The sequence below is a fragment of the Protopterus annectens genome, chromosome 9.part0 (genome assembly GCF_019279795.1).
Source record: "Protopterus annectens isolate FY-2018-M chromosome 9.part0, PAN1.0, whole genome shotgun sequence".
NCBI lineage: Eukaryota > Metazoa > Chordata > Ceratodontiformes > Protopteridae > Protopterus > Protopterus annectens.
The window spans coordinates 777170992-777182206 of NC_056743.1; the positions used below are offsets into that span (position 1 = coordinate 777170992).

At 39.8% G+C, this 11215-nt stretch overlaps 1 protein-coding gene across 1 annotated transcript in view; it reads right to left on the reverse strand.

Annotated features, from left to right (window-relative positions):
* LOC122811519 (polynucleotide kinase 3'-phosphatase) overlaps window positions 1-8728 on the reverse strand; it is an 897059-nt gene extending 888331 nt beyond the window's left edge. Inside the window, exon 1 of the mRNA XM_044083405.1 lies at window positions 8523-8728. The gene's annotated coding sequence lies outside the window, so the exon portion shown is untranslated. The remainder of the gene's footprint in view (window positions 1-8522) is intronic.
* Window positions 8729-11215: the final 2487 nt, after the last annotated feature.

The following is an 11215-nucleotide window of genomic DNA, read 5'->3' on the forward strand; positions in this document are numbered from 1 at the left end:
GCAAGTGTATGATGAACAAGTTAAACACGAAGGCAAAACTGAGAAATTAAAAGGAGGATGTGCCAAAACTAAAAAAAAAAAAAATAAATAAAATTAAAAAAAAACTTATGGACACATTAAAAGTAACCACGGACTTCCAAGATGGCTGTACACCGATTCGAGCTCGCCCACTGCGCAAAATGGCAACTAAAAAAAAAGTCAATAAAAGTTACGATTTGGGTTATCCAAAGCCAATGGCACAACGGCAACTAAAAAAAGTCAATAAAAATTACAATTTGGGTTATCCAAATCCAGTTACTGACTAATAATAACACTGCATGGATGCTAACAGAGAAGAAATTTGAAGAAAATAAGAGAAAAAAGTCAACCAGAAAAGGAAAAGGACAAATTCTGGCAGAAAAGAATATTGCAGTTGTTCAGCAAAAAGCAGTTAAAAGTCTCAGCTTTGGTAGAAGAGATGACGTCCAATAATTTAGTGAAAAAAAGTCAAATGCACTCAAAAAGTGTTTAAACACTCAAGGAATATATAAAGCAAAATAAAAAGGAATCTTATACAAAATGATAAAACTGCAAAATCAGAGGCTGAAATGTGAAAAAAAAAAGACTGAGCACAAAGTTTCTCAAGATGAGGAGTTGTTTCAAAAATAGTGGCACTAGAAGACAGAGCTGACATAAAAAAACAAGAGTTTTTCTGTGGATGGAAGAGACTGCATTAATTTTATAAAATGACAAATAAGTGACTGGAGTGGTGTTCCATGGCAGGATTTCTTAATTAAGAGGAGATCATAATGGTTTACTATCGTAGGGTCGAAGTCCGGAGGCCAAATGGTGATAATGTTGAACTCGGCATTGTCAAAGTACGAATCTTGCCACTATCTCGACCCATGTTAAAGCCCGTTTCAAAGTTAAAGACGAGCCGTATTTCGACAATGTTGGAATTCAACATTGTCATTTTCGCTGACGTGGGTCAACAATCCCATCATTCCATGGGATCTGGTTCGACTATACCATAGTAAACCAGGCATAACATGTTTGTACTCTAAACTTGTCCATGAAAAAGCAACCAATTGCTACATTAGCAGATGCAATCATACCAACAGAAAGAGATGTTCCTGACAACATTGCAGCAGAAGGGAAAAGTATTAAAAATTGGGGGCTGCAAAGAGGTTTACTAGAAAATGACTATTCGCTGTACATCAGAGAGAACAGACGCAAATTTATCCCAGCAATCAAGGAATGCAGAAGAAACAGGGTATGATTTAAACTGATGTATCCAGTTTTCTTCAGAATATTTTTCCTCGAGTATCAAAGGCAATTTTGGATTGAGAGCAGGTTAAAGAGGAAACAAAGTTTAGCCAGCAAGTTGGAAGGGACCCTGCTTCTCAATCTTCTGACAATAAAACACCCTTAATGAGACTTCCACGGTGAAACGTCTTCTACTGTTTCAGATAATGCTTGGGTAACAGAAAAGAGTCCAGGAGTGGAGTAGAATCATCAGCCATACCTTTGACTTCAGCCACAGACTAGTGCTGGGAGATAATGGATCAGAAAGACAAGCAGTATTGGGAAATTTGGGAATACATGAGATTCTACAAAGTATCAATCCAGTAAGGTATAAGAATAGACAAGTAAAATATGCCTTTGCAAGATGTGTCCAAGAAAAAAAAAACAGGAATTGTGCTGTCTGTGTTAACTGGTGGGTAAACTGTGAAACATATACCCCACTTTATGTCATTAATGTTTGGAAGGTCACTGAAGGAACTGACATTTCATAATGTAAATTCCATTTCACATTGTAAAGCAATTTTGTACAACATATAATCAGGGGTAATTTAATGTGAGGTGGGGGATTTATCTGTGACTACTGTACATATTAAAAGGTATTAAAAACAAGAAAGTACTTTTTCTTGCTTTTAAGATATCCAGATTTTACAATGTTGCAAGGTAAGTAAGGCTGGACAGAGGCAAGTTAAATGTTGTCACTACAGGTATAGGGATGTAAAAACACATAGTGATACAAATTTACCTTAATGATTACATCGTGACGAGATATTAAGACCATTGCAGCAACTGGGAAGAAATCCTTACTTACAACAAAGTGAATGGCTAACTGGATAAAAATAGAACTGTACTGCAAGGATCAATAAGTTTTTTTTTTTCCCCAAGAATAAAACCATTGCTGTGGGTGCATCCCAGAGATATATCCAAGTCAGACTTTCCAATTCAAGAGAAGATTTGATTCATCAAATTTGCTCATACCAGCACTGGAGATATGGTAATGAAAAATCAATGACCAAGGTGTGTTTCAAGGATATTTAGACACCCTTCTATAAGTGATCATAATCATGAGCCATGAAGTTTAATGTTAATAAATGCACAGTAACACACTTTGATAGTAATAATGTTGGATATTCATATGCTCTAGATAACCACCTTCTTAGAACAGATACTTGAGTTAAGGATCTGGGGGGTCATGATGGATTTTGATTTAAAATTTAAGGAACATCTAAGGGAGTAATAAGAAGATGCTATGGGTCAATAAGACACATCTTGTGAAGCATATCTAGTAGAGAAGGAAGGGTTTTGACCTCAAAGTATAAATCTGCTGTTAGATCAATTATAGAATATTGTAGCTCTTTGTGTTAATTTAATTCAACTCAGCTGAACAAATTAGAATGTGTACCAAAAAATGTTTACTAGACATGTATCAGGGATTTCTCATTTCTGCAATTATTGCAGCTTCTTGTAACAATTAATGCAGCACAGAAGTGCTACTAGCACTAAACATTCTACAAGGAAACAGATCTAGTACTCATTATCAATGCCCACCCCTCCAGGCTTGTCTAAAGGTCAGTTTCCTGTGCTTTCTCCTATTAACCTGGTGAACTTGGGCATCCTGAGGCAATGTAGCAACTACCTCATGTACACCAACAACCCTCTCCTCTTACCTTCCAACACTCAGACTTGCGGGAGATGCACTTATATATCCAAAGTGGAAGCCACGCACTCTCCAGCCAAGACCAGAATAGCTGGTCAAGAGGAGAAGGTAAACACTTGCATCATGCCACATGGAACACACAGCCCTCAGGAACGCACACCAGCACTGCCTTCACATAAAAACACAAACCACACATCCACCTTCACGGAGGCACTCAATAAAAACCTACCCAAGCAGCAGAGACCTCCAAGGCAGAAACACACTTAACCACAACACAACACTAATCATGAGACACATAACTCTCCTAAATAGTGTGCCACTCAACCAAAGCCCTAAGGCAAAACTGCATGCCCAACACACTAGTCATAGGTGACTCGATAGTGAGGCACACTGATGTCCCACTCACTAGGCTGAAAAAGGAGAAAGTAACAGTCAGCTGCCTGTCAGGTGCCAGGATCCGACACATAATGCACACACTCAGGTCACTCAACAACAGGTACAAATATGACACTGTTACTGTACATGTGGGTGTGAATGACCCGAGACGTACCTCCCCGATACCCAGATTTGCTCTGAGCTACTGCACAATGGTACTTCCTCTACCAAGCCAACAGATATTGCCAGTATACTGGCAGACAGATTCAGTGCCACCTTTACCTCCCCCCCCACAAAGGACCAATCACAATACCAGTAGATTGCCAGGCACCCAGTATTACTGCTGCACAGGTTAAAATAGCACTGTCCAAGGCCAAGAATACAACTTCTATGGGACCTGACAATATCCCTTGGTTGTGTTCTACATGAACTGCAGAGTGAACTGGCACCTCACTTGTGTGCCCTATTCAATCACAGCCTCACCTCAGGCTTTGTCCCTGCCAAATGGAGCACTGCTACAGTCATCCCGTTCCACAAAGGAGGCGCAACTACTGACCCTGGGAACTATCACGCCATTAGCCTGACGAGTCTGATATGCAAAGCTATGGAACGCATCATCATGGACCTAATAAACAAGGATAAAGGGAATCTCCAAACTCTGGATCCCACACAGTTTGGTTTTGTGAAGGGTAGATCATGCCTGCTCAACTTGGTTGACTTCTTTTGAATCAGTCACCAGGGCTGTGGATGAAGGCAAGGTGGGTCATACAGCCTACCTTGATCTGCCCAAGGCTTTTGATACCATTCCCCACTCAGGAATCAAAGAAAAAAAAACACACTAAGCTTGACATCAACCCCTATATCACTAGACGGGTTGCAAACTGGCTCACATACAGCTACTTTCACACTGTGGGTTCTAACTCCAAGTCAGACTGCTGATTATTCAGGGTTCGGCCCTGGGTCCTCTCCTGTTTGGAATCTACTTCTCTGAAGTCCAGGCCAACATGAGGGGACTCTGGCTGACAAAGTTCTCAGACGATTGCAAGTTGGGAGCTATTACTAACTCCCCAAGTGATGTTGACATCCTACAGAATGGCTTCACTGGGACCAATGACTGGTGTCAGAACCATGGCCTTCAGCTCAATGCCAAAAAATGTGTCATCATTCCCCTTGGGAAAAACCCAGTTCCAATGAATTACCACACTGATGGTAGTCCACTGAACACAGAAGGGGTTATAAGAGATCTGGGAACACAGGTTGACAGCAACCTCTCTTTTCATCACCACATTGCCACTGTGGTCAGAGTCCTTCTATGTGGCACATCTCATTACTAAGGGTTTTGCATCCAGGAAGAAAGAGGTCATTGTCTCCCTCTACTCTTCCCTCATTAGGCCAACCATACAATCTACCATTTGGCATGTACCTCACTAGACACCTGCAACAACTGGAGAGGCCGTAAAAATTACCTCACAAAGAGGATCCTAGGCCTTAAAAACTTGTCCTATAGGGACAGACTCAAAAACACTCCCAACTATTCTCTGTCTCATATCGCCTAGAGGCCATCTCTGCTGGACTTACAAAGCCATGTCTGACCCAGCTCTATTAGAAATGCTACATCTAAAGAAATCCCAATCTCTCCGTATCACATGCTCCAGTGACCTCAACCTCATTACCATAATTAACAGAACATGCTGGAGGGACAAGTTCATAACCCCAGAAACTACCCATGCTATGGAACAGCCTTCCCATACATGTCAAGCAGAGCACCTCGTTGACCCTCTTCAAGAGAAATTTTGATGACTGGATGGGTAACAGAAAATTCACCCCGGGGATAACTCCAGTGGCTCTACTCAACAGAGGCACTGGGAACTAAGGTCAGGTAGCGCTATGCCAGGTAATCCTATGGCTAGGCTTGTAAAGGCCCCAGGGTCATTAGCCTAGTACACACCTATGAACCTATGATACAGGAGGTGCGTGAATCATTTAACATTGTTCTCCACTGGGTATAGATTATTAAGAGTGGATTTAAATTCTCATATTTAACTGCCTTCAGAATGAAATCTTAGCTGCAACTTCAGGTGACACCTTTTCAAAACACAGCGCTGCTACAAGGAGCAATTGGTACCTCAATTTAATACTTCTGTTCCGAGTTCCTTCTTTCAACATAGATTATGAAATTCCTTAACTTTAAACATTAGAAATTTTTATTCATCTGGAGATTTTAAGAAAGCTTTAGACACTTGTTAGTTTTTGACCCTTGATTATCACTTGGCAAACTCTTAAAAAGTCTACAGCAGGCACAGAGTTTGGAAATAGTAACATTTACCATTAAACACTGAATTGAAAGAAACAAATGTACACAGTAAAATAAGCACCCAAGCTGATGATGCCTTGTACATCTGAAACACAGCACAACACCACTGTAAATAGATCAACTCAAGCAAAAAGGCACATTTGTGATGCAAGCACCTTAATTAAGCTTGTATCACTAAGCTTCTGACCTTAAAAATATCATATCTAATACTAATGGGAGAAAGAAAGAAAGGAAAACGGTGTCCTTTTTTGCCATTTTTGATCAAAGTTGCAACACTGTGCAAATTTCAAGGATAACAATGGCATACATTGCAGTCTCACTACAGGAGTTGTATACACGTTTTTATACATCACACACACACACACACACACACCTATATATGAACACACATACATAAAATAACAAAACCTACATGAATACAATGTGTGTGTATATGTATAAATTACAGTGAGCCTTTGAAGGTAGACAGAATGGGAGTCAGAAATTTACATTGTTTACACCCAGACTCAAACTGCTACCACACCAATGCAAATTTAAAAACTGTTCTCATCTATTGTTACAACAGAACAATGTAAAAATGACATATTTTCAGCTGCTATTCTATAAAAATAATAAAATATGATAGCTATCCAATGGTTGCACGTCTCAAGTACATATTTATATTGTAGCCACTAATTTATACAGCTTCAAAAAGAGAACTTTTGGCAACTCTGAGCCACACTGTTTCAGAGAAATGTTCAGGAGGCATGTATTCAGCTCAATGCATGAAGAATGCCAGGCTACCACAATACTACAAGAGAGCTATTGCTCACATTTACAAAGAGACCTACCATCACAGAACAGGCATATTCTTTCAGAAGGCCAACACACCACCATAATATTCTGCCATCCCCCTTTCAAAACTGGAACAAGAGAATATGCTTTCCCCTAGACTTGGTCCAGCTCTGTGGAATAAGCCCCCTCTTGAAATCAAGTCAAAATATTCCCCTGCTTAGTTTCAAGACATCATTTTCAGTACACCTCTTTGATGAAACGGACTGTAAATGCTCAAGACACAATGGCTAACTGGCCATAGGAGTGCGGTATGGAAAACCAATTGGGGCAGGGCTGGCCCCCATCAGTGTAAACATCGTCTCTAGATGACTGCAACTGTTGATAAGACACTCAAACTATGTGCAAAAATGGGGGAAAAGTGGCTGTTGATGGCTGGATAACAAACAATAAGCAACTCAATGTCTTAATACTGCCATCACTCCTTACTACACTCGCTTCTTACTAAACTGCTTCCATTGTTAGATACTCATTACTTGAATGTGTATATATTTGTTAAGTTGACAATATTTTGATTTTATTACCTTCACTGCTCAATGTATTTAAATTTTATTTACTTTCACATCCTCTAAATCTGTAATTTTTCTTGTATAACATACTTTTTAAAATTATGTACCTTAACTGCGGTGGTGGTGGTGGTGGTGGTGCTGCTGCTGCTGCGGTAGCATTGTCGCCTCACAGTAAGACGTTGTCCTGTTCGATTCAAAGCTAGAGTGTCTTCTGTGTGGAGACATGCGTGAATGGGCGTACCTTCGTTGAAGGTTGTGCGCCAGGGCCGGCAACTCGGCACGTAAAAATCTACTGCCAATCATTAGCGGACCGGAGTTCCGCTGTGGCGAAACCCTAACCGGGAAAAGCCGAAAGACACAACAAGCCTTTGTGCCCAACTCATGGCTGTAAAGTGTCTTCAGACCAGTCCACCTACCAAACACAAAATAAATACCATGCCAGGGAACTTACTAAATAAGCTGACTCACAGATGGTGAGGCTTTTGAAGACAAAGCACAGGGAAGTACACCCAACCACACAGAAAACACTTTCACTTCTGATTTAAACATGCACTTTGTCTTAGGCTCACAATAATGAAAGCTAGCAATAAGGAAGTTTTGATAATCACAAATCAAATAATTTTAAAACACTGAAAAAATGATAGCAACAACAGAAAGTGTGATCCAGAAAATACACAATAAAAGGACTTGGAAGTGTATTTTGGATTAAATGAACAAACGACCGGGAGTTAGACTACAGCTGTTAAAAACTTAAGTTACACCCCTCAGGATTATGCCCACATATTTCCCATGTATCCTGTACACATCTCTGTAATAAATACACACGCACACAACCTATACACATACCTAACCGTGCACATTTACAGATGTGCAGGATATATTTTTACACTCATTACTAGAAATAGATTTATGTGCCCCCCACACCACTGAACTATAGGCAGTAAAGTGAAGAAAAGTTAAAGGCAACCCCCAAACACACAAACGGTTTATTTAAATTATGGAAATACCTGCATCAATCTCCACCCTGACAAAAGCAGAAAGACATTTTAAACGCAACTGGATATTCTTGTAAAGCTTCAAGCAAAACTGGTTTGCATGTCGCATAAGATATATGATTACAGAAAAAAAGAGGCATGTGTTCACATTGGTAGACATAACTCGGTTTTGCAGTTCTCACGGCAAGAATCAACAGCAAAAATCATAACGATAATTTTAAATAGCAATGCCATTCACCTTAAAATAAAACAAATACATAAGCTAACTAAGCAGATGTACTGACTTGCAGTGTAGCCTGTAGGCACGTCTGGCTTATTTTACTGACTATACTAATCCGTGATGTTCCAAAAGTCATATTTAAAAAAGACCAAACTATCAGACGAAAAAAAATCAGAGTACTTACTAAAAAAACAAGTGTTGACAATATGTTTGTTTTTAAAAAGTAATTTTTCACATTTGCCTCTTTTGTACAATTTACATCTTCTAAGGATTAACATTTGGCACATACGAATAATTAACTAATTGTTTAAATGGGCCAACAACAAATTAATTCACTCACGGAAAAGCTATTTTGCTAGAGATCAAAAATACTGTACAAAATATACACCCCGTCCAATTACTGAAGTTTCCTAGTTCGTACAATGGGCATGTCACGGTGGTTCTACCTCGTTTGGATTCCGCATACAAAACAACTGCATAGTGCCCTGCAAGGTTCCGGCACAGTTAAGGGTGGCGTACTAGCATCAAATGGGAGGACGTACGAGAAGAGCCCAATTACCAATAAGAAAAAGACAACATTTAAGTAAAAAAAAAAAAAAAAAAAAAAAACACCTGTAGGCGGCTACAACTGGGATTACATTATTTGCAATCTAAGTACAGCCTTTCAAATACTACGCATAGTAGTTTTCTGTCTAGCCCCACTATCTGTGATCGATGACTCATACAACAAAGTCACCGGGCAAGTGTAGCAGATATGATGTCTGTGTTGCAGCTGTAACCTCTCAAGTTTTCTCCATCCAAGGTGTGGAACATTTGCTTATAGATTAATTAACAACTTCAACTGGGAAGCTTTTTTCACATTAAACGTTATTTTGGATGATTTAATATGATTCGGTATTACTCATCATGGATCTTGCCTCAACTGAGTGAAAGAAATCGGGACAAAACCTCGAATAATGGAGATGAAAGTCCAAAATCAGGGACAGATTTTAATTATTGTGCCTATAAGGCGAGAAAATTGCCAGAATAATAATTTTTGCATTGGCATGCATTTTCCAAAGGATATGATGTCTAAAACTTAAAAATGTAAGTATGTATTGACATTAATTCCCAATAATTTGCCAGAAAACTACAAATTTTATGAGGAACAAAATAAAAATATGCTGCAAAAAATCTGGACAGTTGAGAAGTACAACATGGATATTGGTAAAAAGTTACTAACATCAAGAATTAATGCAATTGCAGGCCCTTTCTTCTACAGCGAGGAAAATACAGGTGTGTAAAATTTTACCATAATGGTAGATGTCTTTGCCTTCACTGTTGCAGTATTCCTAAGTATAAGGGATTCCCTGCCGCTGAAGCCCGACATCTGGCCAGTCTTCCAAAGACTTTTGAATTTAAAAGGTATGGATAACGTCACCATACACTCCCTGTGTAATCTAGGACATAAAGATGACGTTCAGGCCTACCAAAACAGGACTGATTGTCACAGGAGGAACACCAGTCCAAGGAGCCCAAGATGAAACGTGTACATCCATGAAGGCAAATAACTAGGGGGATGGAGGGTGGGAGTGAATACTGCTACAGTGAAGACAAGGACATCTACTGTTATGTTAAGATTTTACAAAACTGTACTATATTTTTACATTCACTGCTATATGAGAGAGTGACAAAGCTCAAGAGAAAACTTGGGAGGAGGAAGGGGCAGAAGAGTCCCCTAAAAAGCCATGAAAAACTGAACTAGCAAAACCTGCCCCTAGCTCTTGAGATACCATGCTTGGTAAAAGTATGCACAGAAGTCCAGGTAGCTGCTTCAAGAATAGAATTAGTATCTAAGCCTTTGAAAAAAAGCACCAGAAGAAGCCACCGCTCTAATATAATCAGCCTTAATTGAAAAAGGAAGGCTTCCACCATGAAAAGTGTAACAAAAGGAAATAGCCTTAGAAATCCAAGAAGAAATAGTTTGCTTGGATACCGCAGGCCCCAAAGATCTAGGATGAAAAGAAACGAGCAACTGATCAGAATTTCTAATAGCCTTGGTCATATCCAAATAGACACTAAGATGCCTATGCATGTCCAAAGTATGCAGCACCCTCTCACTGTCAGTTTGTGGAGAGGGGAAAAAATCAGCAGATTAATAGACTGATTAAGTAATAGCTGATTAAATACCTTAGCATAAAAGACAGGTTAGTGCACAAGACCCTCATGAAAAATCAAAAAAGGAGGACAATCCATAAGGGCCTGCAACTCAGACACCCATCTAGCAGAAGTAAGTGCTAACAAAAGAACAGTTTTCCAGGAACAATGTTGCAAGAAAGCTGAAGCAGCAGGCTGAAAAGGAGCCTGAGTCAACTTCTCCAATACAAAATTAAGATCCTAGATTGGAGGAACAGGCTTCCTGGGAGGTCTAATATTAAGAACTCCTTTAAGAAATTGTTTCTCATCAAATCTAGCAGCTAAAGGAGAAGGACAAAGCAGACAAGCAGAGATAGCTGATAGGTGGGCCTTAATAGAAGAATAGGCCAAACCAGCATTGAGCAACTCACACAAAGAAGAGAGAACCAAAGCAGCATCCACAGTATGTGGGTCCAGGTTATGAGAGAGACACAAAAAAGAAAAACTCTTCCATTTGGATAAGTAAGATTTCCTAGTCGTAGGTTGCCTGGCCTCCTGCAGGACTTGCAGCACGTCCTCAGAAAAGAGGTGTCTATGAGGAATCAAAATCCTATCACCCACAGTGTCAGCTAAAGCATAGATAGGTGGGGTTGTATAGGAGATCCTTTGTCTTTTGTGATTAGATCCAACCTGTGAGGTAACTTGTGATGATTACCCCTGGCTAGATGCAGAAGAAGAGGGAACCAGTGCTGTTGCCGCCAAAAGGGAGTCACCAATAAGATTTTGAGAGCATCCTGTTGAATTTTGAACAAGACTTTCAGAATGAGAAGAACTGAAGGGAATGTGTAAAGAAACATCCCCTTCGAAGAGAATGAGAGGGCATCTATCTTCCATACCAGAGGACCTGGGACTCTGGCA